A 23,539-nucleotide genomic window follows, 5' to 3' on the forward strand; every position below is an offset into this window, starting at 1 on the left:
TTAGGATAGATCTTGCCTTTTTGCCAAAGAGCTAGAAATCACTTTAAAGGATTTTAAAGTTATTTGCATTTTTAAGGCGTAGAATATATTTTTTCATTTGGAGACCTGTTCAAACACTGCTTGCCATTATCTCTAATATAGATTAGAAATTGATTTAAAAGGGGGTCTTTTTAATGTTCAAACTGACCTTAAAGTCTTTTTTCTTCTAACATTACCTGGCAAATAAATTCTTAAAGGGATATTATCAATTTAAGAACTTTGCTTTATTCTGGAAAATTTTCCCAGAGATTAAAGAGAAAATGTCTCCTTTTGTCCTCTAAGTTTAATTTCTATATTTGACAGCAGTATGTGTGGTCAGTATCCCATGCTGTTAGGAAACAAAAGGGACAGAAATAGATGCAGGAGACCATAATACCTGAAAAGCCTTTGAACTACTTTTTAAAGTAGATTTGAAGATGATGGGGCCTCTTCAAGTGACAAAAGACTTGTGGAACTCTTAAAAGCCAGATAGGTTGCTCCTGACTTGTGCAGAGCGCCCTCAGCTCTCCCACAGCAACCAGCTAGTGCTGCTCTTAAAATGCAAGTTTAAGTGTTCGGGTTTTTTTTATCTGCTTCACTGTAAACTCCACTGACCAAACTGCACATATGAAAAGGCATATTTTATTGCCCTGATCTCGTAAGCTTCATATACAGAGCCTACAATGGCTCTCCATGATCTGTTACAACATACAAGGCATAACAAATAAACTTTTAAAGCAGCTAACTTACGAAATTGGGGCAGTTTTGGATTTTGGGTCTTTTATAATGGTGTCCAGACTCCTCAGTACAAAATGTCATTTGCGTATTTCCCACTGATTTCTCTGGGGGTACACATAGGCTGTTTGGTCTGTGTCCCACAGGATAAATAACAGACATCAGCTGCCCTGCTCCCTCTGGCCCTTTCAGGTAAAAGGCAAAAATGCCATTCATCCTCTGCTGGAGGTCTGGAAAACAAGCCTTAAAGATGTAACCAAAGCATTAACATGGATCAACTGGTGTGCATTTCTGAGTGCTGTATCTGAACAGGCATTTGTTAAGGGGTTTATGGTTTTCTTGGCTGTGATTTAGGAATATTGCATACTTTCTCAACCCTTTACTAAAAATATGCTCAGTTCTAACCATGAAATGCGGCAGCACATTTGTTGCAGTCTCTGGGGAGGGTTTCTTATCTGTCAAACAGTTTAGAAGACAAACTGGCACTGAGGCAGCTCACCTGTTTTCTGTGGTTACTTGATGATAAACTACTTCACAGACCCTGTTGTTGCATCTAGGACAAGTGTTTTGAGACAAAGCTCCAATACACATGTAAACAGGTCACCTCGTGCTAAAATGCCATTTCATTTCCAAGCCAAGCCAGCTGGCTTTAGACAGAAAGTTCTTTTCTACTTGCGTGGGCAAACTTTATCGCCTTCCCATCCTTTTTCTCTTGCTGTCACATTACTGCAGAGGTGGTGGTGGCTGATAGCAGAGTGAGAAGCAGCATTTAAAATGTGTCCAAGTTAGCCAAGATATTAATGCCTGCTCCTGCAGCCATGTGTTGGATCAGTCCCCTGATCTCATACAACCTAATCAATCATCTTTCATTATACCAAAGCAGAGAGAGATAACTGAGATTGTGTTCAAGTTATTGAATAAAAAGGAAAAGTATCCAAAATTTTGCTGTTTGATCCTGTGTTTCACTGGCCCTGGTCCTAGTTTGAAAGGGTCCAGACTCATCCTGGGTTTGGTACTTTTGCATCTTTAATTTCAGTTTAACACATCCTGTTGTGTTCCTCTGGAAAAAAAGCGAATTTCTTCTTAGCTCTCCCACAGGGTGGAGTAAGAAAACTAGTGTTATCTGGGAGGAAAGCTGAAAGTTTGGGATTGTTGGGTTTCTTTTGTTCGCCTTGGAGCTTGTTTTTTCAATGGTTTTTAAAAAAAGATGCAAGTTCATCTTTAAATTAGACTCTAAAATGAAGGGTCTTCAAACTCCTCTGTAAAATCAATGGAAAGTCTCCTATTAATTCAGAGATTAGACCTGCAGAACTGTGCCACCTAAGCAGAGAGTAAAATACACAATAGGTATAGTTTAATTGGTGTAGAAGTGGTTTAAATCTGTCTTATTACACTTTAACCAAGCTGAACTGTTCTAGACTAGATTAAAACCATTACTGCAATGGACGCCAGGCTCTGAATTTACCATGCCTTAGCTATACCTTCCCCCTGGGTAAAAGAGGATGAGGCTACCTCAAGTGACCCTGCATCTCATGCAGGTATGCATATGGAAAAAGCTGACACATAAAGACTTGTTATCCCCACACTAATTTGTCCATGTGTCCATGTCCATAGTTACACTTGTTTATGTAACACCAGTTTAAAAAGATACTTTCAGAGTCTGAATACATGAATGAGTGATCTCATTCACGTACTGACATGCTTGACAACTTACCATGCACCAACCGAGCCACAGTAATTGACCATGTGTGTTTGCTCTTAGCCTGTGGCGATCTCAGATGGAAGAAACCAGTTTAGACTTCTCTTTTTCTTGGCCCTGAGGTTAAGCTGACACACTGAACCTCACGTTTGCTGCAGGCTAAAGAAAGGCATGCTGCAGCTACCATGCCTCAACCGATGTGCGGTAACTCGTTAGGCTGCTGGAACCGGACAGCGTGCCTGAGCTGTTGGTTAAAATGGGATAATTGAGGGCATAAATCAGGTGTTAGTTCAGTTCAGCGCAAGTCAATTAGGAACGGATTTAAGGTAAATTGACACAAATCACTCTTAGTCCAGAATAGAACTGGCTACCCAGCGCTAGCTTAACTAAATCCAATACAGCTTAATCTAACTTAAATTGAAAGACTTTCAACTAGCCATAAAAAACCCAGAAATCTTATGTGCATTGCCTAGGGTATGTGCATTCACTTCAAGCAACAGATACAACTGGACACATAAAGAAAGAAAGAATGCCAAATTCACAGCTATCTCTGCAGACAATGTAGAGAGAGGTACAGAAGTAGCTGTAAAAGCAGCAATACCTTCTCTGGCTCTTCCAGCAGATTTGGTACACTCCACCATTTTCAGCTGTAAACTGCTGAAGGTAAGAACGGGTTTTCTGCATTGTCCCAGAAACGTGCACTCTGCCATCATTTAATAACAAGTATGTAACAATGCTAACATGATCCTGGTCAAAGTAATTGCGAACAAACATGGGACAGCTGAGTTTGTTTTCATTCCTTGAGCTTGATGAAAAGTACTAAGGATCAGAAGATGATACAGATACAGAAAAGTAAATCTAGGTTTCATAAATTTTAATAATGAAGTGTTATTAGTAATTCAATCTAGCAGAAAAATCTCTAATGAATAAAAAGCAAATAAAGCTTGATTTTCTCAAATAGCTTCACCCTCCATCTCTAGAAACTGTTACTGAAGTTAGGGAAGCATAGTTGGGAGTAGTCATATAGGGACAGTTTTTTAAATCCTTTACCAATGGGAGACTGACTTGAATGAAGGAATTTAGCCCCCTAGTTCCCACTTCCTGACTGAGTTATCTTTTCTAAGAAATTTTTTTATGGAGAATGTCGTGGGAAACTAGTCTGAATTCTTTGTGTAGTGTGAGATTTTAGAAGACTCTGTTATGGATCAGCATCTCACTAGGGAGGATGCAAGATGCATATGCACAATAAAATGATATGCCCTTACAACACACTACATAGTCCCAGCAGCAGGCTGTGCTTCAAATGTATTCCTATGTGGCTGTTGAGAACCAGCAAGGAGTCGCCCTGCAGCCTGTGGGAAGAAACGCAGCCCTTTCCCGTGGTGGTTACTTGGCTTATCCATCCAAGGTAAAAATACATTCTCCTCCATGCGATGGGACTTGTGCTGTAAGTGCCCTTTGCTGCAGCGTGAATTTTGTTTGCTGTTCCTCCCCCTGCTCCAAACAGCACTGTGTGCACACTGCACAGTTGCAGCAGACCACACATTCTGAACAGGAAAAAATTAAGCATATTATTATCAGGATAATAGAGTGTCGGAAAGAAAGTTGCCTCCAGCACTTTGTCCAGATTAAAATCTCAATCAGTACCATTACCTGGGAAGTATCTGCAGGGACATGTGCATGCTATGCATCTCAGCCAGCAATCTGGCCTATAACATTTGCAGAAGCTTTAGCAATTTCTGTAATGACCCTTACAAGTCCTCCATTTATTCAAAAGCTGAAATGCTAGCCTATGTGAGACAAACTTCTAAAACAGCAGATTGAAGTACTCCATGTAAATTGAGCAATTTCTGTTAACACATGTCGACTAAACCAGAGCTGCAAATCAGCCAAGCTGCTGCTCTGTGACAACAAACATCTGAGGTACTGGAGCTTGAAGTTAATCGAAGTTATTTATTTTATCATGCAGAACTAAGCCATCAGCCATTGCTCTCTCAGACATGGTTTTCATGTTCCCCCTCAACCAGAGTATACGTGCTTTCTTCAGCAGAAGATGAATGTTATGTACTTAGCCTTAATATTAACCTTAAAAATTCAGCTATTACAGTTGATGTTTATTCAGCCTCTAGTACCAAATTATGCACGCAAGCATAATTTGGGGATCACTGAAAGAATAAAACCTAAACCACAGCTATTGTTAATCCAAGACCAAGCACTTTTGTTTGTATCAACATGAAGTAACCACAAATACGAGAACTGCAGCTAATACTGTTTGCCTCTCATCATGTTGATCTGAAAGGCTCCTTCAGAGAATTATTATTCAAGGACTGGTTCAATGGAAGAGTAACTAGTTTCAGAGCATATGCTACAGGAGTCAGAATTGAGGGAACTTGCAATAGCAAGTAAAGCCAAGCCATTTCCCCAGCACCATTTCTATACCCTACCACCAGTTGTTTCTTTTGTTCTGGTGCACATTTTTGCTTCTCCATCAAGAATGAAATTATCATTCAGTTACACTGCTATAAATTTGGACCAGTTCCACTAACTGTTGATAGTCATTGCCTCCAAATGCCCTGGGGATGCATGTAATACTGCATGCTCTGCGTGGCTCCTTCTAAACAATGTATAGCTGATCCCTTTCTTCATGCCAGCTTGCTCGTGAGCCATGCGGCAGTGTAACGGTTCCAACTTCCTTCTGTGTCCTGAAGATTTTTGGCTCAAGTCTTGCTTGTTTGCCATGAGAAGGTTCCAAAATAAGAAACACATTCATTCCTGCTCCCTTCTCTTCACATGGTTACATTTAGTCTTTCTTTTAGTGCTTTCCTCTCATCACAACGCTGTCTTACTGCTTATGGAAAATATAATTTATGTGTTGTCCCAATGATTTGCTCATGTTTGAGCTTTTCTTGACCGATCTGACTTTATAGCTCATAGCTTTAGGTGCATCTGATGATTCCCTTTTTGCCCCCTCATTGTTTTCTTGGTTTCTTAGTTCTAGCACTGCTGACACAAACAGTGCATTTCAAAAGGCATCTTTCCTGTGGGCTCTGTTTACTCGTTAATGTGGCTGTCATCCGAAGTCCTGGGTGACAGCTCGCTTTGCTTTAGATTGTGGCATTCCCATATATGATTTATTGTATCTGAAGGAAAGCACAGTTACATCTGTAAGAAAGTGAGGAAGAGTCATGGGAAAAGGGGAGTTGTCAGAGTTCTGGCTGTGAGGGGGACTGGGGAACTTGACATTTCGGTTCCTGCACAAGATGTAATTTCCAGCTGAATAGCTCAGGCACTTACACAGCTTCACTTTGGCCCCAGCTGTGCACTAAGTGCAACCGACGTCTCTCTTAAAAGCTGCTCACAGCAACCTGACTTGATGTGACTGTTTTGTTTTCAATAAAAGGCAGGGGGAAAAGTTGCTTTACTAAAGTAGCTGATAGCCCACATGAACTGGATTGGAGTATTTTGTCCAGGCCACTCAGAAGTGAACCAAAGTAGCTGGGAAAATGGCAGATGAATCTGACAGCTTGCAAATAAAAAGTTTTACTGGAAACAGCGCACACTGAGTCGATGGCTGTGTAGCTTCTGGTAGTGAATTATTGGTACAATCCTAGTTCTTTCCAATGAATCACATTTTCCTCGGTTCAGGATTAATCAACATGTCATTTAGATGTATTCTCAGACAATAAGTACTATGATATGGATGTCAAACTATTTTAGGTCAGACTGTTTTCTATTTTTAGCTTATCTATTCCATTATAGGACTAATGCCTCAAATTCAGAAAAGGCAAATGTTAACAAGACATGAGCAAAATCCTGAGTCTGTGGAGGAACAATGAGAGTTGTGCCCTTGACCCCAACAGGTCCAGGATTTCACCTGATGGCTCTGTTTTTATTAAACATTATTCCTGTTCAAATTGTGGTTCTGTCCTCACTAACCGAGACAAATTCCTGCTTTTCAAATGCTCTGGCTTTCCAGAAATGCTGCAGATGGGGAAATGTAAGAGCAAGAGATGAGGGCTACACGTTTTGAGTGAAAGGTAAAAAAGGTCCCTGATTCACCGTACCATGGCACTGCCTAGTACACAGTACAATGCTTTCCTAGTTTTTGATGTGGATCCTTAATATCTTTATGTATCGCTCTAAGATAGGCAAACCTCAATTTTACGTACATACTTACACACAGACATACCTGCTTTCTTGTATTATACATGTGTACATATGCACATATACGTACGCACACAGTGCTTCCTTCATTAACATTAAATAATAATACATGGTGAACTTTCCTAAGCAAAGCAGTCTTCAAAATTAACAAAATCAAAAATTTTAGGAAGAAAAAAAACCAGCAAAGACATCCATCCAAAACGGAGATAGTCTTTCCTAAGAGCTGGACTGCACAAACACATTATATGCGCACGTACACCTTCACCGTTCAGAATTCAACGCGGACAATCAGGTGCCACATTATACAGCTCCTGCAGAAACTCACAGAGCCAGTGAGGACTGAATTCAAACCCTCCCTGTCCGTAACGAGTCACTGCTATCCAAAACAGAAGAGAAACTCTGGGTATGCCTACAACAGGGATAGCCAACTGGAGGCCCACAGAATTTGGACCAGGCTCACGCAGGAGTTTTCTTTGGCCCCTGAGAAGCTGGCTGGCTCCGAGGCCAGCCTCATGGTGTTGCTCTTTGTGCTCAGGGCAGGATGCACAGCGAGCTGTGCTTGCCTGATCTTCACAGGGTCAGCTAACCCGCCCTCACTGATAATAAAAATGGCTTTCCAAACCCTATGCAAGTTGCCTATCCTTGTCTACATGCTTTTCCGCATGCACGTGAAAACTTGCTTTACTCATGGTCTGCGTCGGCCAGAGACCTGAGCTCAAGCTAATATCCTGCCTCTCAGCAGGCCACAATAATTTGGGCATGTAGCACATTAGCTGCAGCTACATGGCTTCTGGTTCTCTTGGACAGCAGCCAGAGTAAGCTCGTATCTGCCTTCAAAAGACCATGTAGACATCGCTTCTGTAGCTGGTAGTCAGAAGACCTACGACAGGAGTGGAAAAATACTGCTCCTGCACAGTAGAAAGCCGGAGTGTAGCTTGTGCTCTGCAATCTCTCAGTGCCTTTTCGAAGTCCTGGGGATCTTTACTTCTGACTAAGTCTGACTAGTTAGGCCTAAAAGTCAGCAAGTTCTGCCTTTGCTGGTGTGTGCCAAACATACAAATGTCCACGTGGCAGATCACAACGCACTGGCCTACTTGAGATCTGATCGCTCTCGAAACCCTGCCTAATTTCTTGTATTACGTTCCCTAATCTCCAGGCTATCATTCCTTTTTAAACTGCCCCATTGATTTAGTAGTGTCTTTAAAAAGAGCGTTAAAATTATTCCCCCTCTGCAGCACTGCTCTGCTTCATTAATTACTTCACATTACCCACATAAAACTTGTAAAGCGAAAGAAAATTGCAGCACCGACTTGCAATTGCTATCACTTTTTCTGATCCCAGAGCTGGGGACTGGCTGTACTGGGCAGTTACAGCCCCTGCCCTCAACACTCGCTGCACAAACACACCCAGAGTCATTCGCTGCTTTGAAAATAATTACACCACCACATTGTGTATTAGGGCTCTTCACACTGTGGTCATAAGAAATCTCTCTCAAGCTGTAACAAGCTGAGTGTGAGCCAGCTTTTAGGATCGTTTTGGATTCTTTTTAGACATTTTCTTTCCTCCTTTCGCAGAGGAGGAAGAAACCACATGGTCTTCTGGTCCCCTTCCTCAGCCACACAGAATTAGTCTCCTGTGTACCCAAGTAATAAAAAGATACATTTTCTTCTAGAAATCTGCAGATACTGCAGATTAAGTGATGGCTCTCCTTAGCTATTAAGCATTACAAGCTGGACAGGAAAAAACAAACACCAGAATTACACCCTCACTGATCGCACTTAACTGTAATCTGCAGCGGAGGTGGGTGGCACCTCTCCCAGGTGGCATGCTACGAAGTCTGGCTCCGAGGAGTACCTCGCTGGGAGCAGCAGTGCTGAAAGCACCCGAGCCTGGACCCTGCAGCACAGAGAACACAAACGGGCATTGGAGACCTGGTGTATAGCCTGGCTGCAGGAGCTGAACCACTGTTCGGCATCCAGCCCATGCACCAGGGGATTCTCCCCTCCCCCTGCGGCAGGGAACCCCTGCAGAAACGCCAGCCGCTCAGGCTGCACTTGCCTTGGCTTCACCTTTGCTTCTCGCTTTAGTTTTCCATTATCTCCAGCTTCTTCCCTTTTACATCTCGCTCTCTAACTGGGGAGCCTGCAAAGTAAAGTTGAGAATCAATTGACTGTTCCTCAGCCTCAGCAGAAAGGGAACAGCAGCACGATCATCTTCCCAGTGAGTCAGTGCTGCTTGCTGGAGGATGCGTGACTCACTAGTCCCCACACAGGCTGCCTCCTCCCCCACCGTGCCTCACCTCCAGCCTCTCCTATTCCAACCCCACCTTTACAAAAATCATCCTTATTCTTTAGTCCTTCCTGCCATTACCTTCTTTGCTGTAATAAGCTCGGGGGCAGGGAAAACTTCACACTACTCCTGTTTTCATATTAGAAAAAAAGTGCTATTGGTTTTCCCCACTCAGGTGTGTGCCTTCTGGTCCCTCTGGACATCATGCAAGCTGTGCAGCCACAAAGCTGCCTGCAAAGTGGCTTTCAAGTGGAGCCCATTAGAAACACCAATTCCCTGCCCTAATACATTGGTTCTGGGCCGCAGGTGAGATCCCAGTGTTCTTCAGCTTCCCCGCCACCCCGCTGTTCGGATTTCTCAGGGGTATCTCTGTTAAGAACCCACTCCACCAAGTAGTTATAAACCTGGATTAAGGAGAAGCAGTAACTGCTGATTGAACCAAGAGAAGAATCAATGAGCCAGTATTAGAAATCAAGGCACAGAGTACTTTCCCCCCATCAGTTCCAGCGCAATGGTGTTCACTTTTTGCTTCCTGACTTTTACAGAAACCTAGTTATTCTCAACTTACCCCACCGGGCTAATTTTCCTCCTAGAAACAAAGCACCAGCTGCTCAGGATCACACCAGGAAGCAAAAAAGCACCTAAATTTTGTACCATAGAAAGGACAGCTGGCTGTAATGCAGCAATGGCGACAAGATAAGCCCGTGGCCTTTACAAAGAGCAGAAAGTGGGTTGTTTTGGTGGGTATTTTTACCTTTTAGGGCCTGCAGAAAATACCAGGATACAACTTTTGGAAATACAAGCCCATGGATTAGTGCTGGGTGTCAGATCTGCAACAGAAACATGCCAACCACAGGCTCCAACCCAAGCAGGGCTACATCCAGTGGGTACCAACAGGCAGTGTCACTTACATCTGCCGGGTGGGACTGAGAGAAGAGCTTCACCCTGCTGTGGTGAGGTCTTTAATGGATATGCTTACCTGGAAAGAAGTCCAGCAAGAGTTCAAGCTCTGCTTGGGGCCTCCAGGTGCAACTGCCATGCAGACAGCGACTGCAACACTTGCTCAGTAAGGAAGGTGAACTCTCCACAGGGAGACACTTGCCCTACACCTCTGCCCGCACCGTGTTTTCCCAGGAAAAGAGGCAGCTCAGCATCCCATGCTCTTTAGTACCTAATACCTTTTGCTGCCCATAATCACACATTACCATCACTGATAGCAAAACTTCACATTAGCCAGCCAGGCCTGGTTTCTCTAGAAAACAACAGCTAAAATACCCAAACCCCCAGCACATCTGCGGAATTTTGCAGTGAGACTTCGCAAAAGCCTGAGCTGGACTGCTCATGCCATTTCCAGCCTGTACCCTAACACCAGACAGGACAGACCCTGCTGACAGGGGATCCATAAGAGAACAAAAGCCACAAGACCAGCTCATCTAACTCCAAAGTTGGACAGTGATTGCAAGGAGAGGGCATCTGGTGGATAGAGTGATTCAGAGAAAATGCCTCAGCTTTTTAAAACTGTCCCGGCCCAATGGAAATGCCAAATGGGTAGCAACTCTGCCTGCTTCTCTCTTGCAGTGAAATCTTTTGCCTGGAGCTGATTGGGATTAGCTAGTTATAGGGCAGCATGTGTGACACATCTTTGCCACAGCATGAGCGAACAGAGTGCGCTCCTTGGGGCAATCCTTGCCTCTCCCTCAATCCTGTACACCACCACGCACATGAAATAAGGCACGGTATAAATAACAGCTCTGTCTCCCTCCTGCTCTAAAACGCAAGCCATTTAAAACAGAAGCCTTTCTTACAGGGAAGAGCAGAAAGCCAGTGTTTTGAAGCCGCTTTCTTCTCACTTGTTAACATTAAGCCCAGCCTTAGGCTCATAAATAATGCATACGGCCTCTTTTTCCTCAATTACACAGTAGTGTCAGATTCCACACTCTGCCTTCCCAGAGTCACTTTCTGTCTCTTCTGGAGACAGCAAGGCTCACTTGGATGTCTGCAAGAGCCACAGACTCATTAGACTCGAAGAGGATCCTTTCCATACACCAGTTGAAAAAATACACAACACCTTTGCCTTGGAGTTTCGGTAATTATCCTTTGCAGGACCGAAATGCTGGGTGGCAATGTGTTTACAGTAAATGGGTTTTGCCTTATCCCAGCATTGGTGGCACAGATTCTAAAACCACTCCAGGATGTAAAGATGACCTGGGCAAGAGGGTCACCGAATAGCTCATGAGCTGGAGTGCACACAGCTGAGAAGAGAGGAATTAAGATAACACTCCTGCGGGCCTAGCAGGGAGACATAAAAATCATGGGGAATTCAGTTTGTCAGGTGAGTCAAAGACTTGAAAACAAAAGAAACCCACCCCTCTTCCTCTCCTGCCCCCCCCCCCATCTTTTCTGATTAATTTAAACATGTTGAGATGACAAGCCAAGATTTCTGCTTTGCTAGCAACAGCTTGCTGTCTATAGATACTGACTCATTACAGAGAGGCTGCCTGCTTTTATGCCTTAAACTAGGCAGCCAGAAAATGTTAGACTGAAGTACTGTATGTTATAGATTGACAACATTTAAAACCTAGATGGCCAAGCTACTGATATAATTTCCATACTCATTAACCATGACATCTCCAGTTCTCCCCCACAGCATTCTGTCAGACTCAGCCGGACCAAGAACCTGTCTTAGCTGCCAGAAATCATTTCTTTACTCCTCCATGGATTGGCATCGCCTGAACGTACTCTTACCCCTCAGAGCAGAAGTTTACAGAAATCTCTTCCCCATTTCCCAGCTGTGCATCTTGCCTTCCCCACACACACACGGTCTATTAGCTGTCCACAGCTATGCCCGTCTAGCTGGCAAGCTGCCTGTTCACAAGCTGCTCCAACAGTTGCCCTTGAGCATCAGCCAGTGCCAAGTCCCCTCTCAGAAGTTCATGCTCTGTGCTAGCACTAACACGATCCTACCGGATGGCTTCACCCCTGCTGATGGTGACAATGACCTCTTAGGGACCCCAGGTTTGCTGATGGCAACAAGCCCCCCCGAGTATCTTCCAGGCTAATATTTGCCAGGTTGTATTGTCACAGCCGTCTCACAGACCAGCAATCTGTCAATAGCAGAGTTAGGCTTACAAATGCAGTGTGACACAGGAATCTGGGACTCTCGTAGTTCTTGGTATGAAAGGCTGTTTCACACATGATGTGACACTGGAGACAGGCACAGACACAGAAGCAAAAGGGAGGTGCTGGGCTGGGCCAGGAAATGTTGTGGGGGCATTTTGAAAGGGAAGAAGTTTAACTGGTGAGTGTTAAAAGGGTGGGTGACAGCATTTCCAAATAACTTCTTACAAGGAGAATAACTTTACCCACTAACAAATCCCGTCCGTGAACGGGAAGCAGCTTCCCAGGGTCCTGCACACAGCCAGGGTGAATGGCAAAGCATCCAAGGGTGGGTCACGCTCAGTGTTTCACAGCTGAAGTACCATTTGCTTTGTAAAAAAACCCCAAACACAATCATACTGACTGAGAAAGAAAAGAAGAAAAACAACCCTGTACTGCCAGCCTAGGGTATTCACCTGTAAAAGGGCACAACTAAATTCTGGTCCTGACACTGCAAGTGTATGATTATTGCTACCAAGTGCAACACAGTCAAGAGGAAAAAAAAAAAATGTTCTCGCCTACCTCGTATCTCTCGGGAGAACAAATCCTGTCAGCTTGTACAGCCAGCATCGCCACAACACATAAGCCAGGCTGTCGGGATGCCTGAGGTGAAGTTTTCGCTAGCGCTGTGTTGCCTCACAAGGCATGTTCCCTGGCATAAGAGGAGCAATATATTAATGGCACATATCACGTACCATTGATAACTGCTGGCCACCCCACACACAGGCTCACCGTAGGTCAAATTACTTTTGCCGGTGTCAGCGTACTCCGCTCATGTTCAACAGGAAACAGTGAAAAGATGCTTTGCTTTACATCCTGTAGCTGGAAGAATGAAAATACACGTACATCTTAAAATTTTTTGCTTACAATATGAAACCAGTTCAAGTGCTTCAGATTGAAGCTGCTCAAAGCAACAAAGAAGTCGTCTTTCGGACAGACTCAGAACCCAGTCAGGAACAATGGGGCTTAGATTTAAAACACAGCCCAGAACTGAGTTCTTGCAGTCCCTGGAAAATATGAGTCCCGAACTGCTGCATTTTTTTTATTCACTATTATTATCTCTCAGACATTCATCCTGATCTTAACATCTCTATTGTCCACATCGAGCAAGTTTCCTCTCAAACAGAAATGAATGTTCCAGTAACACAAAAATCAAACAAAAAAGACTCCTTTATAACTTTTTAAAGAACACACACTTCATGTTGTGATTCAAAGTGCTCTTTGTTTCAGTAAGTATAAATACTGATTTTTACAAAGAAATAAAGCAGAAGTGAGAGAAAGAAAACTTCTGTCATACACAGGTTAAATAACAACTGCAGTCTTAGTTCCAGGCTGATTACACTGCGAGGCAAATAGTAGGTAAAGTCAGGGTTGTTATTTTGCCTCAAGGACAACAGATCTTTGTCCTGAACCCTGCAGTCAATACCTATAAATATTCTGCATGTTGTCATAAAATTTTGAAAACCCTCTCTATCAGGGACACAAATATAAGACCTTGTGCTTTAAAATTATAGCAGAGTTAAGTTCGAAGCTACAATTCACTTCATCAAAATGTAAGGCAACCATTTTGCATGCTATTCATCTGACGTAAAAGATCTTTTTGTCTGCCTTAGTCTTAAATCCTTTGAACTCGTTAGCGATAGGGACAGGGAGACCAGTGCTACCACTAAAGCTCTCTGCATGCCACCCTCCACAGGCAAAGTTAGACCCTCTCCCAGGAAGAGAGCAACGGCCAGAGCACGTGTCGGGGTAAGGGCTGCTGCCCCTGCCTGAGCAGGGGGCTCGGGCACCTCCAAGCCCCCCATGCCTTATCGTTAAATGAAGCTCAATAAATTGGCCCTCCTGCAAAAATGTTGTGTGACCTCTGGTGAGAGATGCAGTATAAATCCACATGAACATTTCCTTTTATTATCAGTAAATACTCTTGGATTGGCTGAAATTGTTCCTGTCACTGATATCACTGATCTCTGAAGAGATAAACACGAGCTGATTGATGACTTGTCTGCAGGATCTATTTCAACCACCCCCAGGCAAGATATTTTCCATGCGGGTAACAATAAATCTTACTACTGAATATCATCAAATGAAAGCAAATTATGGCAAAAATAGGCACAGTTATGTATTTCTTATTATATAATATTAAGAAAGATTTTTCAAAGATTGAAGGAGCTTTCATTTCCATGTGCAATTTTTTGTAACATAATCCTTTTGCCTGCTTTAAATATATATTTTTAAAAGCCTGTAAAATCACAGTCAAGCAATGTAAAGAGACAATCTCCTCAAAATAGCCTGTTATGCAGTCAGGTCTGGAAGACAAGTTTCTCATCACAACTGAGACTGAATAAGAACAATGCCCATTCTCAACAGATACCAAGGCTGCCTTTTATTACCACATTTTATGTGATATTTTCAGGTATCACTAGTACCATTTTATCCATTTTATTTGCAAAGGAAGCAAATGGCATCCTTTCTTGTCAGTTAACAGAAAAGGTTTGAGGGAAGAGCTTCCATCCTCATTTTATTGCTCCCAATTCTTTTCTAAAAATGATTGTACAGTTCCAGGGAAAAGTTCTACCTTCATAATGAGAACACCATTGAAAATGCTCACGCCACATTATTTGTGCCAAGCTCAGAAATAAAGATCTAAGCAACTTTCTAGGACCTGTTACATACAATAAAGCCAGTGCTTTGTTCCAGGGTGGCTCTGCTGCAGGGGAAGGAAAAAGTACAAATCTGCATCTCACATTCAAGATGTAAGCATAAGAAGAGGAGCTGTGAAGACAAGATTACAGGTGGTCCACTTAGCAAATGTTGTATTTCACCATCATATTATCCACACAGAATCAAAAAATTTTTGTCCCCACATGCAAGAAACCAGACAGAGAAAACGTGGAGATACAGGAGGAGGACTGGAGAGAAAAAACTCATCTGAGGCTGCATTTTCCTGATATCTCTGTCCTTAGTCTATGGAGGCCAGCAAGAGCTTGGGGTGAAAAGTGACAGTGAAAGAAATAACTTGAGGGAGAAGCAACAACTTGGTAGATACACCCTGTGTGATTTCTCCTCTATGCAAAATCTACTGCCCCATTCTGGGTACAATTTTTGCAGAGGAAAGATAGTGAGGAAGAAAACAGAAGGACAATAGAACAGATGGGAGAGCTGTGGAACTTGAAGGGAATGTATCAGCTCCTTAGGGATTGAATAAGCTGATGGATGTGGCCAACAGGACAAGTGGATGATTTTATAAAAAACTGGGACAAGCCAGGCAGGAGTTCAGAGGCCACAGAAGAGGAGACTGGTACTGCCAAAAGCCAACACAACCACGGATCTTATCTTGTGAATGAACAGCAATTCACTGCAAAGTCAATTTCCCATTGATTTGGGGTGCAGAGCACATGATTAATGCAATAAACCACAATATGAAATCATCCTGGAGAAAAGGACAGTAATTCTTGTGATTTCATTGGCCTTCAAGCTGCCATGGAAAGTCTTATTTTCCATAGCTGAAGTAGAACCTGTTTGAATTTGATATGAACCTGGATACCCAGATTAAAATTTCCAGTCTTTCTTGTTATAATACAAGCACTGCTTTGGCATCCAGATGATTTCGAGCACCGCCTATATATGTTGAGCTCCCTCGGAAGGGGACATTGTACTCCTTAAACTGGTTTAAGCCTACAGACTATCATCAGAAGGCCCACAGACTACCCTAGGTGAGCTTAGAGCCCTGTTACTAAAGAAGAGTATCACAGCTGTAGCTTGAAAGAAGGCACTAAATTAACCCCTAAGGCCAGTTCTCCTCTGCCATTTAGTTATTAGCTTTGTGCACCTGAATCGTATGAGAGAACCTTCATGTTTGTAACACAGCTGAGAGAAGCTTCACAAGACTCCATGGACCAAAAAAAAAAAAAAAAAAAAAAAGCTGTCAACTCAAAACTGGCCACAGGAAAGATAAAAAGACACCATCTGAAAGGGTAGAGAACAGAGGTGCTAAGTTCTCTTAGATAGCAGGACCATTATATATTGATATATACACACACACACATGTGTGTGCATGCATGCATGTGTATATATATATATTTCACACATATAACCAGCCAAGCATTTGTGTTTTCCAGGACTGGGCTTATCACACACACTCCTGGTGGAACAGGATTAAGGAAAGCTATTTTTCACCTTCAGCTCACTGGGAAACCTGCAGTGCGGACGAGATCTGGCCACACTCAGCTCTTTCTGGGCAGCACAGACAGACATGAAAGCAGCTTTCAAATATCTCACATTTTGCTGGGACTTCAACATCTTGGAAAGCAAATCCAGGTCCTCCAGACAAGCCTGCTCCCTTTCTGTCACCATTCGCTCACCTCATACCAGTCCAGACAAAACCACGCCAGTCCAGTACCCATAGCCCAGTTACAGCTGCTCTGTATGGCCACAGGAGCATGGCAGTAGCTCCGTGGTATTACACAGCGTGAAATATCCAGGGATAACTACAGGCCAGAAAGCCTTCATGAGACTAGAGAGCCTCAGTGGGGTGATCAGAAGTGTCCTGCTCTAAATATTGCTGTTCTAGACAAGAGAAAGCTACTGTAAAACTTTGGCCCAGCACAATTAAATTTAAAACCTACCCCAGCTGCGAGCTTCCAGGCAAAGCCAGCAAATATTTCTTCTTCAGCACATCTGACTAATGCAAGCTGTAAGGTCGTCTCTGCTACTAGCTTGTGGCTGAGACAGAGGCACTTTTCAGAAGCCTTCAGCATGCGATCTACAAGAAGGGATGAAATGGAAGACTTTGGTTTATTAGTTTGTTATTCTCCAATCCCAACTATTACAGGACAGGCGCTATGTTTATGATGGATTAATTCAGAGAACATTTTCTCCCTGCCCACGTAACTGTGCCTCACACTGAAGCCAAAGCTGTATGGGGTGTGTGTGTGCGTGTATTAAAAGCTGCAGACATTTTTCAGCAGCATGTACAACTCAGTGCTTCAAAAGTGCACCCAAGGAGATGAGCCAGCAATGAGGAGCTGGGTTGACCCACGGGAAGCTACATCCAATTCCTCATTGTACCACAATGTTCTCCTACAGCTTCGGCAAGCCCCACACTGCAAGGCACAACTGTGAGAAGGGAGCAGAAAATTCAGCAGCATTCACACAATCTGCCACTTACTCTGGCAACAAGCAACTTCTGTGTTCTTGGAAAGGTTTATTTTAGCCTCAGCCTGAATAAAATGTGGCATTACCCTGACCATTTCTGAGCAGCTCTCCAGCATCACTGAGGCACACCAGGTTTCCATGCACCACTACTGCCATTTCACCTGCAGTTCGGAGCACACCAGCCTCATCCCTAATACACATGTATAGTCAAAAGCACTGTGCCCACAGGGACCAATTTATTTTTCCATCACCTGTAGCTTCCTTCATTTTATGCAGGAAGAAGCTGGCAGCTTCTAACAAGGAGTGTTATGAATAGCGTGGTAACGCCTTTCTTCATCCCTGTTAAATTTCTCATTTTATCTTGTGAAGTCAAATCCTGGTTTCTGCAAAGTCCCTAAAACAACCTACATTGATTATAATTGGATCTGCAGTTGGACTGCATGTATTTTACCTCCACTTTTGCAGATTTGTTGCCCACTGCTGCAGTCTTCCTACATTTAGACATTTATCCCACTGCCCTAGAGGTTGTTCTGGCAGCTGGAGGTTGTGGCAGTCCTGACGACACACAGGAGAGGTCCCCTTCAGTACAAGTGTTTCCTTTCACTCCTGTTTGACCATGAATTATGGCTTTTGCCTTGTCCCTATACACATATCACCCTCGCTCCCCCATTAGGAGCTGAGCATACAAATTCCAAATTGCAGGGAAAAACATGGTGCACAAAATAGGATTCAGTATCTTCGGGTGGCTTGTGATTTGTATTCTGTGTTATAGGAGCCAGTAAAACCAAGCCAAAACACCAATTTATGACTTCGGTTGGAACATTTGCATATGATTTGAAAGCACAGTAATTCTGAATGCATGTCTGATGCCTCAAGCTGTTGGTGCGTAAGGAATAATACAGCAGAATAAAACCCAATGAAAAAATGGTGAGGCTTCACCTCAACAGGCAAAGCTGCTGAGGTGAAAAATTCCACTAAGGTGGATCAAGTCACAGCTGCTGAGGATCACTGAAGTATTCAGACACCTTTGTGAACCCTACGACAAATCTGATCTGTTTTCTTCGACCAAAACCAAGAGCCGAGCAAGTTTCATTGGTAAGAATACTTCTCACATTTCTGTTACTTACATTTATAATGACCAACGTGCCTTTCACACTGGGCTTCCGAAGAACAGATGCTGCTGCCCAGCCTTACACCCCTGGCACTACGCTGTCAGTAAGTAACCGAGGTCACTTTAGAGATGAACCAGCACCATTACGGACCAAGACACTTTATGCAGGTTGCTTCACCATGCTGTATTGAAATCACAACTTTCTAGAGGACCACAGATTTGTTCCCATCTATTTTATACCCCTCTGTCGCAAATGTATCACAACAGTGCTTCATACAGGTTTCTTATTGCTAATGCATCCCCTCATGGGATTATCTAAGTGCTCTCGGTACAAACCCTCTGATAAGCCTTGGAAGCAGCCAGCAGCACATCTAGTGCTATCAGCAACACGTTATGAAAGGAATGTCATGGCAAAACGCTGCCGAGTCACAAGACAAAAAACACCACCCTGGTGTTTACAGCAGGGTAGGAAATACCACATTAAAATAAAAGCATGACAAGGGAAGAGTGCACACTTTGAGGTGGAAAAATATCCAAACCACCTCTAAGCCCCTGGTTCCTTTGTCATTGAGTCAGTACATTACGGAGAAGATTTGTTTGGAGAGAAAGGCTTTTTGCGAAGCTTTATCTTGGCCTTCAGCAGACAGAACTGACAATCCTGAAGTGGCAAAAAACACTTGCCAAGTGCCACATTCAGCGAACAAAGGAACCCAACACCATGCACCGCATGGCAAACTATCAGCTCCCAGGGGGAAGTGTCATTTTCACATCCAGTTTGCTACACCAGAGTGGGAGAGAAGCTCCAACTGTTTTGAATTCATGTGTCAAGTCAATCACAGAAACAGATAATATTGGAGTTATATAAAATTTCGGAAGGAACCCCCACCCACCACCTGTAACACTGACTCGCCACTGTCAGAACAGCTCTGTAACTGAAGACAGCACTAAAGAGAAGTCGTCCTCACAGCTCTCTGCAAAGCAAATGATGGGATCATTACAATTTATTTTACATATGAGCCCAAGCAGAGAAGAAGTGTTTATTTTTGTTCCTATCAGAATGCTGTCTAAAAGTCTCCACCGGACTCTGACTGTTAAGTGCTAGTTGCTTGATTTAAGTTTAAAAAAAACTTGCATCCAATCCTAGAAACTTGAAATTTCAACAGACTCAGCAGGATCTGCATGGAAGGAAGGAAGGAAGGAAATACTAGCAGTCTGCCCTACAGATTGCTGCAGCCTTTTTTGCTGCAAGGCCTTGTTGTCCCCCCTAGGGAAATCAAACCAGATCTGTCTCGTTTCCTCCAAGTACCTTAACCAAGACCCCCCTTGCCCCGCCAAATGGAGTGATTTCTGTTCACGTACACAGATGGTACTGGTGTCTGAGCTGGGGAGTGAGGAGTCAAAAAGCTATGTTCAGGAGAACCACGGGTCTGAGGACCAGCAGCCCCCGTACCACCAGCCGGGGATGGCCTCGGACTCTCTGCTGGGAGCTGTAACGCAACAGCTTATTCCTGCCCACGCCTCATCCAGCCAAACAGCACAAACAAGAGCCTGGGCATGAGCGAGGAGCTGAGCCTCTCCAGGCTTTCTCCCACAGAGAATCAGGGCAATCTCTGAGTCTGGGCAGGAGAGTTTATGAATAGCATCCAAAAGCACTCCTGACCAGGCTCAGCCCCACGGTCAGTGCAGAAACTCAGGGCTTCCTCACGCTGTAAGTCTCACCCCTCCAAGATACCTTCCCAACAGCCCTCCTATCCTCCTCTGTACACATTCTGTGCTAAAATCCACCGGCTCGAGTCTTACCGCCATACACTGAGGAGGAATTGCACCTGCCCCGATTTCCCCATCCACCATTACCCAAATTAAAGCTCCGCCAGCCCTGTCCTCTTTCACCACCACCGCGTGAGAGCAAAGAGACAAAACCACAAGGGGAACAGATGCTGTGGTTTGAAGACAAAGAGAGAGAGAAGAAGAAAAAGAGATCATTGCTCTCTGAAAGCATCCAGAAATGTTTCTATTCAATTCATTCAGGTCTACACAAGATCAGGGAGAGCACAGGACTACTGTGAGGAAAATCTAGGTCACATATGATCACAGCAGCACAGCTGCCATCATCTCAATGGCCATGTGAAGTGAGGACTGCAGCAAGGACCTCTGCTGAAGAGGGCTTTTTTTTTTTTTTTTTTTTTTTTTTTTCAGTCCAGTGTTACAATTTCCCCTCATTAAGGTGCATTTTCCGGCAGGACTGTGAGTACATTGGGTCTTCAATTGGGGTGAAGGATTTAGCTATAAATCCCAAAGATGATTCAGTAAGTGAAATTTCTGTAGGATCGTTTAAATAGTTTATAGGCTGCCAGGCAGGATTTTAACCTTCTAACAGCGACAGGAACAGCGTTACTTTCCTGCTCTTGTGAATGCCAACACATTTCTTAGTTCTCTTTGTTTCATATCTGTTGTGGAAAGACACACATTGCTCCCATTTTCATTAAGGAAACACGAAGCTTATGCTATTTTAATACACCTGTGAAAACTTCTTGAAATTCTCTCATTCAGTGCTCTCCTTTCGTTAAATACACAGGTCAGACCCTGTGGTCTGCTCCCCCCTTCAAACAGAGAAGTTGAAATAAATGCATGCGCACACACGCGCACACACACACACACGATAAAAAAAAGAAAAAAAAAAAAAAAGAAAGAACTAGGACAACCTAGCCCCAAACCATTATCTTTTTCCTTTACATTTAAACAGACCCTCTATTACCCTCCCTTCTCCCCTTTCCTACACCTGAATAAAACCAGGAAGCATCTGAAGCCCCAAAACTGAACACTCCTGCAGTTCAGAAGATTAGAGGCAAAGGACAAATGTCCATGGGTGCCATGAAGTTGAGCCAAGCATCTTGGAGCCGCATTCATTAAGGAGCTCTGCCAAAACTCCTTGCGCAGGCAGCTGGAGCAGGAGCAGCTGCGCGGCTGGGGAGCGGGAGGAAGTGATACACGGCACACGTCAGGAAAATAATGCACAGAGGGATCCTTTTGGTGGAAGTGAGGATGTTGCAGATAAAGCATTAATAAAGCTTTGTTCCCCAAAACATGCAGAGCAACAGGAAATCAAATCACCTAGCTGCAAAATGACTGACTCACGCCTATTGTTAGACCTGGCTATTTGTCTCCCAAGGTTTTCTAAGCCCGAGGATGCCCCTTCCCAGCCCTGGGACCAGTACAACTGCTTCCAAGCTTAGGGGAAAAGTGTGACACTTGAAGCTTAGGGCAAGGACTCCTTGGAATGACGGTTGGTAATTATATAACTTAGTACGTATCGAAAAGACACATTTTAATGTATGGCAGTAGCAAGAGCAAGGACTTATCTTGGTATCTTGGGTAATATGTCCATTACCAGGAACTAGAAGAAGTAATGTCCCTGCTACAATATTAAAGCCTGACATGAAATTGATCCTGGCTGGAGATCTTGTGTGTCAGCTAACGCTGTCAGCACGGCCCCTCTGCCCCGGGTCAATTTTCTCCTGTAGAAATTTGGGGGGGATTCCAGTGATCCTTCAGAGGTGGCACTGGGCTCTCTGACATGTGGGGGCACTGGATGAAATCGACTGTTCATCTGCTCCAGTGACTCCTACACTCAGGTTTTGCAAGGAGCCGAGGAGCACTGTGCTGGTGCACTGTGCTGGTGCGTTAGCTGGTTTGAATTCCGAATTCTAATCAGATGAACTAAGTAACTTTTAGTCTAATTAGGAGAACAGTAGGGTTTGTTCTTAATCCACAACCATTTAATCTTCCAACTCATTAGTTGTGCACAGGCTCTATGAATATGTATATCTGGAATGAAAAAAATTATTTGACCTTGACGAGAATGATAACGCACATAAAAAGTAGGTGTGCACTCACCTTTCATCACACTTGCTTTATTATGTAGATTCAACAATTCCTATTGCTCCGAATCAGGCTGTCGAGAGTTACAGGCAATCCTGCAGCCAATTAGGCATCAGAGTCCTGATGAACCAAGGAACCTGTAATGATTAGCACAGTATTTAGAGGCAAGCTGCCTCCTACCAATTTGCATGCAAATAAAAATGTGTCTGTTTTCAGAAGGCCGTACTAGGCAATATAACCGGTGCACCAGCAACGGGGTTGAGGAAGAGAGGAAATACATTCAAACACAAAAGATTCAGAGTACTAAGTAGGATTTAGTTTAGGATCTTGACTATATCATTCCAGTATGTCAGTATTATTCCTGCAGTTGCTTGTGAAAAATTATTCAAACAGGTTTTTTTGAAGAATTTAATTTCACATACAAAAATACTTAGCCACACTATTTCTAATGTAGAATGAAGATCTCAACAATCAGGAATATTCCCTTGGTTTATGAAAATGATTCCATACCCTTAAGAAAAGTAAACTCGTTGGCAAATTCTCTGACTTCCCTCTGATTTCCCAATTTGTACTTTATTTCTCTTTTTATTAAAATTAATGGAGGAACTTCCTCTGACTGCAATAGAATTAGAATCACAGAAACCATGGCTTCCTTCGGTCTGTTTTGCTCCTCTTGCATCGAGTTACAAAATCTCCCAAACCTGCCCTTAACACCTGTCCACACTTTCTGCAATGACAGCTGCCTAACTCCTACTGAAGTCAATGGGAATTAGGCCAAGGTACCTGATGCATTTTGGGCACCACACCTGGAAAATATTTCAGTAGGAAACATTTGTGAAGCACAGACACAGGTTTACACTAGAGACAACCCTAAAGATCAGGAACAAGTTTAAAAAAACCAAAACAACAGACTCTGGTATCTAAGTAGGACTGCTGGGTAGCTGTTGCTGAAAATCTCTCTCTGGGAGCTGTAACAGAGCTGGGAAGGAATCGGAGAAAAGCCGTCTCCTGTTCCCTTGCTCACCTGGGTTTTCATCCTAGAGACCACCACGCTGTTCCATCAGAGCATCCAGAGGCAGGAAATGGGGCAAACTGAAGAAGACAGCAAGGGAAGGGACCCTAAACGCCAGTCAGACAAGAAAGATCCCCAGAAGGACCATGTCAGGGGACTGCAACCTCCTGTTGCTTGCAACAGCTGTGAGCATCAGAAGAAAAATGTGGATCTTTGCTATGTGACTAACCAGGCAGAATCCAGCTAAAACAGGGAGTGCAAGACAAAGAAGTCAGATAACACTGTAGACTGACTGGTAGAAAAGAACCAAGGGCTGTATTTA

At 43.6% G+C, this 23,539-nt stretch overlaps 1 long non-coding RNA gene across 1 annotated transcript; it reads right to left on the bottom strand.

Annotated features, from left to right (window-relative positions):
- Window positions 1-8,674: 8,674 nt before the first annotated feature.
- LOC119151384 lies at window positions 8,675-22,339 on the bottom strand. Its single transcript, XR_005105400.1, has 4 exons — window positions 22,221-22,339; window positions 12,794-12,883; window positions 12,584-12,713; window positions 8,675-8,758 (listed from the first exon to the last, which is right to left on the bottom strand). It is a non-coding gene; the product is annotated as an uncharacterized LOC119151384 (long non-coding RNA).
- Between the last annotated feature and the right edge of the window lie 1,200 nt (window positions 22,340-23,539).

Source organism: Falco rusticolus, chromosome 7 (assembly GCF_015220075.1).
Source record: "Falco rusticolus isolate bFalRus1 chromosome 7, bFalRus1.pri, whole genome shotgun sequence".
Lineage (NCBI taxonomy): Eukaryota > Metazoa > Chordata > Aves > Falconiformes > Falconidae > Falco > Falco rusticolus.